This window comes from Prosopis cineraria, unplaced genomic scaffold (genome assembly GCF_029017545.1).
Source record: "Prosopis cineraria cultivar Desert tree isolate PC_DT_omini unplaced genomic scaffold, ASM2901754v1 PC227, whole genome shotgun sequence".
NCBI classification, from domain to species: Eukaryota; Viridiplantae; Streptophyta; class Magnoliopsida; order Fabales; family Fabaceae; genus Prosopis; species Prosopis cineraria.
Window position 1 is genome coordinate 54,059 of NW_026555554.1, and position 6,678 is coordinate 60,736.

General features: G+C 35.6%; 1 pseudogene; it reads left to right on the top strand.

Annotated features, from left to right (window-relative positions):
* The first annotated feature begins 291 nt into the window (after positions 1-291).
* LOC129295967 (uncharacterized) lies at positions 292-6,560 on the top strand (annotated as a pseudogene).
* Positions 6,561-6,678: the final 118 nt, after the last annotated feature.

The window sequence follows — 6,678 nt, forward strand, 5'->3', positions numbered from 1 at the left end:
AAAATATTTTTAAAATAAAAGAAATAATTACACCTTTAATAATTAAAAATAATTTATATTTTTTAACATTAAAAAACTCACTTTACATTTTTGAACACCTTACTTTAAAAAAGTTTTATATTTTTGATAGAGTATATATTACCATTAACACACTCAAATGTGACAGCAATATAAATAAATAAATTAATAAATGACGAGATTAAACAAAAAAAAAATACAGAAGAGTTGGCCCAAAAAAAAAAAATACAGAAGAAATCGTCGTCGCGTTCAAACTTTAACCGAAGCGCGCAGTATGGTGGATTTGATCTCCGCCCAGTTTCCCTTTCTGACGAATTTCTCCATCGTTAGCACCGTCAGTATTACTCGGTCGTCGTCTTCCTCTTCTCTGACGCGTTCTTTGCTGTCACGCTACAAATACAGCACAGCGCCGTCCATTAGCTATGGTCTCTCGCTCCTTTTATTACATTTCATTTCCTACTAGTCTTACTGTACTCTTGACAGAGAGAACATCCGAGCCTGCTTTTTTCCTGCGCATCACAAGCATAGGAAAATGGTGGAGCTCTCCTTTGTCTCTAAAGCAAAGTCAGCTTTCCATTCTGCGGCTGCGAAAGCGGAGCAGGTTCTTGTGGACTTGAAATCCGAGCGAGGTTCTTCTGCCACATGCTCTTTTCTATTTCCATGATTTCTCATGTTTTGTGCATGTGTTTCATGCTCCGTCTAATATGAATTCAGATCATATTTTGTTTGGCATGTACATGTGTAATGTTTGTGTTTTTGTTCTTAATGGAATTTGGATTTTTTTATTTGAATGTGCATTATGTATTAACGCAATTGTTCATCACTGAAGGTCCTGACAAAGAATCGCCCGATGCATTGACTAGGAATCCAGGAGATTATTCTACTCAGAACGACGGCGAGTCAAAGGTAATGGCAATCGGAGTGATTGTGGTTCCTCTGGCGTCAACTTATTCGCTTCTGATGACTGTATTTTGATTACCAGCTAAAAGTATAACTATTTGTTTCATAATTTTTTTTTTAGTTTTGTTAGGTTTTCACTGAAGAAAACTATAAGGGGGAAAAAAAACTAGATTAGCTAATCGAGCTTCGATGTGTCGCAGTTCAATTTGTGATTATAATAAGCTGTTTTTTATTTTAAATTTTAATCCTTAACTCACTGTCTTCTGCTATGGTTGCCCTCTGAAAATTAACTCGGCATCCACACGAAGCATGAAGAAAACTTCTGAATTTTGTTCGTGATTATTTGCAATTTTTCTTTTTTTCTTTTGGCTTAAAATCTCCCATTTGCCTATGCTTGTAACTTTACAAGAGAAGAAAAGTATACTCTGAACTCTGAAATGCCTCTTGGCTTCGACAAACCCATTACAAGTTTATTTGTTAATTATCTTTTGTGTCATTGTTATGTATCGATTCTAACTAAATAGCATAGATCCAAAAATGGAAGCTCATTACTTCCTAAATTTTTTTCCTGGGATGCTGCAGATTCACAGTGAATTGAGGCATCTGAAGTGGAGGCCTGCGTATATAGGAATAAAGCAGGATTTGCAAGATAGGATTAAGAACATTCGAATAGGGAGAAAAGAAATTGAAGAGACGGATAAACTCAGGGGCGTAGCCCTGACTGTTCCATTTTATGAAGAAAATTTGGACGTCATCAATAAGAAATATGATCCCGAGGCCAAGGTAAGAAGGTTTGAAACATTCTAGTTCAAGTATTTTGTCTTCCTACTGTGTGCAATTGATATATTAGGAAAATCTTATTATGTACACTGACTATGAACATGATATATTCAACATATTGTCTCAGATAGTGGCATTGTGCCCTCTACTTTGACTAATAAGAAGATACAACTGAATATCAATGCAGCGTGGTTTTTATTAAACTAGTTGTTAATCTCAAGGTTGAATGCTTGAGAAGTCTTCCAGCAAAAGGATTGATAAGTTATTGACAATTTCTCATTCATTGTTACACAAATGCATTTCTTTACTGATTTACGATAAAACAATTTCTTAAGGTTTCAGAAGCAGTTCCCTCAGTTGAAAGCTTAATAGCTGCCACTAAAGATCCCTTTTGTCCACCATTTGCTATTAAAGATTCCATTCCTCCATCATCTGTGCTGAAGCAACTGGCTATAGCTGTTGAGTAAGTTACACTTGTTTGCAATTCTTTTGCCTACCTTTCCTCATTTTGCTGCTTCTTTCTCTATAAACCATTGAAAGGTTCTTTATTATTGCATTCCTTTTCTAAGTGGGATGAGGGTTTTGTTGGAATTTTTTTATTCAATTGAATGGTCCTTTTGTGTTTGGAATTTTCAATAGCCAGATGCATCCTTCGTGGTATCCTGCAATAAATTGTATTCAATTGTTATTTATCATATCATAAATGCTAAACCAATAGTAGCATAAAGTTTTAGGAGGTTTGTTTTAGTCATTCATGAGGGTTTTCAGAATATGATGCAACTAGCCTATCCTCTTAAATATTTGGACCTTTTGTCCAGGGCTGGAGGCAAAACAAAGTCAATGAAAGATTTTATAGCTTCAAGAGGAGGTTCTTCACCTGTTCATGATAGGGCAGGCTTAAGGCTCTCTGCAGTGAAGGCATTAGTTTTGCGTGAAAAGGAGGACAGACTCAACTTCAGTGATGATGAGAAAGTTCTTTGTTTGATTAATTCTCTATTTGATCCAGGCATGTGAATTTTAAGGTTCCTTGCTGATGATAAAATTACACCAGTGATATACTCTCTCTTATTTATATATTTGTTTGATAAACAAAAGATGGTAGTAAAAATAGTCTACTCCAAGTCCATGAATACTGGTAAGGGTGCCAATGGAATGCTTAGGATCCAAAAGGGGTAGGCAAGGGGCCAACATAGAAAGATCTTAGCGAAGACAGCTCAATTAACCACTAGGCACCAGTGATATCCTTGGGTAGGCTAATTACTAAGCAGAACTACCAGTATATGTCATTTTTTTTAATGCATTGTCCTGTATGATCTTTCGCTTCTATTGTAATTCTTGCAAGTTATTTGCAGAGGGGGGATTTTTTGAAAGGAAGATCAGCTATGGTTCTGAGGAAACTGACGTATCATCCTTTCCAAGAGATATTCATGGTGCTCCTCCTGAAAGCCTCATTGTCAAGCTTGCTGAAGTCATTGGAAACTTTAAGAACCTTCGAGAAATGGCTCTGTTTTGGTGCAAAGTTGTTGTTGAAGTATGTTTTAACTAAAATTGCTCATTTCCTATTTTTTTATGAAAAATTGATATCAATCTAGGACTGAAGATTTAGTTTACCCTCTTGGTCATTTTCTCTTATTTGTAAGCTGTTGGATTTTGCATTAAGTACATGTTCCTTTGAGGCTTTACAAAATACCTTATAATGGAACCCATCATCTCAAGCAGATAAGCATCTTCATGCAAGACCACATGATGCCATTCTGAGCAATATAATTAATTTCCTGTTAAAAAACTGGTCATAGATAACGGTTGGGTTGGAGTATCCTATGGAAGGGAGTAGTATTTTTCTTGTGATTTGCTAAACTTATTACCCGTTGACTTAGGTCTAATAAAGTTTGCTTCATCTATTCCCTCCTTCCTTCCTCCTTCTTTCCTTCCTTCCCTGGTACTAAAGAAGTGAGGATATAAAATATATTGTGGGCATCTGAGACTTCCTCTAAAACTTTTCAATGTTATTTAACTTGTTTTGTTGTTTTACCTTTTGTTTTTATATATACCTCCTTGTCCGTGAAAATGAAAAGAAAGGTTTCCTATAGGAACTTCTTGACCTGGTTGAGAATTTTTGACTTGAATTGAAATAGGATGCAGTTATGCTACCAGCTTTCTACCTGAAATTCCTTATTTATTTCCGAATGAAAAAGAATGTTTTGATATATATTTATGTGATATGTAACTTATGCAGCTGAGAAAACTTTGGTCTGAGGAGCAATATTTACCTAGAGTCCCCTTGAATGAGATTCCAGATTTGAAGTCATGCCTCCTACATCAACAACTACAAGTAATAAATTGTTGTATCTCCCGGAAAGGCACCGTGTTACTGCCACTGAATCTATGGACTGTGTGTTACTAAAAGCTGGTTCAAATATTGATGAGTTAGTTGGTTATAGTGAGAGCATTACTTCAAGTCCAGACCAGTATGCTAGATTAAGTACTGGGCAGTTTGTTGCTCGACTTGGCGCTGAGTGTCCTGCTGGAGATCTGGTATTGTTGGAAACTGGCGAGCCTGTTTATTCTCCTGTTACCCAGGTTTGATCACTACATGTTCAGAACAGTACTACTTAAACTTGCTCCTATTACTGAGATTCCTGAGACTTTTACATGTAGGAAGGACCCCTGCTTACAGAAGATCTGATTGAAGAAACAGAGGAGTTTCTGCTGCAGACAAGAAGGTCTGTCCAATATTTGAGATACATTTAATCTGTTAGTTAACTTGAGATCTAAAGTTATTTTTGTTTATTTTACTTATCTATATGTTCGTATTTCTGTGTATGTATATATAATTGGGAACAACCCCCTTAGTTGTTCAGCTCCATCCACTGATGTAAGTCACACACATTTTCTGATAAATATGCAAATTCATCTTGCTTTCGGGTTGAACTAATGGCTGGGAGTTATTTATTGTCTATTTGATGAAATTTTTGTTTGCTTTGTTTGGAGGCAGTAATTGGTCGGCACTGTCTATTTAACTACAAATAAATTAATTATTCAGTAACTGTTAACTGAGTTCTCTCTCTCTCTCTCTCTCTCTCTCTCTCTCGCTCTGTATTTGTATATTCATTTATTGGGCCATAAGACTTTTCTTAGAATGACTTCATCATTACCCTTTCCTTATAAGAAGACTTGGCTCAAAATGGATAGAAATTTCCTCAAATGTTGATGATGTTTGGTATCATATGATTCTTTATGTTTATCCCTCTTTTTGCTGTAAGCTTGACATATATATATATAAATAAATCTCCCTCCATGATTGAGAAAAGCATTACAAAGTTGCATTATGTTCTCTTGATCGAGTGGTGAATCGTAATCGTATGATGATGTTTTATAGATCAGTCAGCTGTTGTGGTTTAGTAAATGTGACTTGAAATTTTTAGTTTATAATAATTTGAGAGTAGGCTAATTTAGAATATGCAATTGGATTGAATGCATAGAATTTATGCATTTATTCTGTCTTCTGTGATGTAGCATTCTTTGATGGTGATGTCTAGTGCATTAGGATTTAAAGGGATCTAGTTTGCATGCTTTAGAAGGAGCTAGCTCCAAATATTTCTTTTCCAATATTGATTGTGTTGTCCTTTCTTTTTTGTTCCCTAATGTTTAATGCATCTCAAAACTCCCTTATTTTTGTAACCTTACAAAAGCAACAAAAATCAGTTATTATGGACACAGAATGATATGATCAAGAAGTCTCGTGAAGGAATTTGGCTTGTTTATGTTTGCCTTATATTTTAAGCAATAAAACCAAAATCTCAACCAGTAGATGTCCACTTTTGTATGTTTTTCTGTTGGTTGTAAGAAATGAACTGCTGGGAGTAGTTCATCAACAGATCATATTGACAAATTTTTGGCATGAAAATGTTATTTTATAATTTATCAATGATCATGTGCTGTCTCTTAAAATATGGACAAGTTTCATTTTGAGCTCGTTTGACTAGTAAACAAATGCTAACTTAGATTTCATTGTAGTTATGATGCAATAGCTTTTCTTCTCTCGTGATTGGTATCAATTTGGCAGTGCTTGACATTTTTTCTATTGTTTTGTGGTCAGTGTTGGTGCTGCATGTTCTCAACTCCTCTCTGATATGCAGGCTTTCAAGGTCAAGTTCGCCCTTGAATAGGACTTTTTCTTGCCAATACTCTGAATGCTCGTAACTATTTTGAATGTGTTGAATATCCTATCTGAGTAAGTTCTACTTAATATCATTTTTTAGGCCGCAAATCCGGGCTGTATTATGGAAGATTTTGTGAGATGGTATTCTCCTCCTGATTGGAAAGAAAGGGAGCCAAGTGCGGAGGCTCAAGAATGTTTGGATAGTAGTGACTCATTGTCTAACAGAGGTTCTCTAAGTCTGCGGATGCAAAAAGAAGGTGTAGTATAGTTTGCCCCATCATTTAATTTCTGCAACACAATTTCGTGGTCTATTGTTTATTTCAATGGACCTTTAGCATCTGTTAAGATAATCTATCTTGGCTTTATACAAAAGGCATTAGCAATTACGGTTACTTTATACTCCTGTCATTTCATAAACCTTCTCTGAACTCATTAGATGTTAATGGCAGGTAATTGTGTGGCGTGAATTGTGGGAAGCAGCTAAACCAGTGCCAGCTGTTAAACAGGCACCTCTATTTGATGAGGATTTGGCAGTGTGAGTTTAAATATTAGATAACCAACTTGGTATTACTAACAATTTTTTTTTCTTTAACTCATCTCATTTAAATGGCTTTTGACATTAATTTGTAGGGAGGGCATCCTGAATGCTTTTGAGGATATCCAGCCTTCTGAGCTTTTTGAACAACTGTTTATTTCCCTGGTGAGTTATTTGTTTTTTTTTTTCCCAACTCACAAATCCGATGCCAGATTTGTACATTTGTAGGCTTAGGCTGATGAGGGTGCTAATTAAGAGTTAAACACATTTACCCTAATATCCG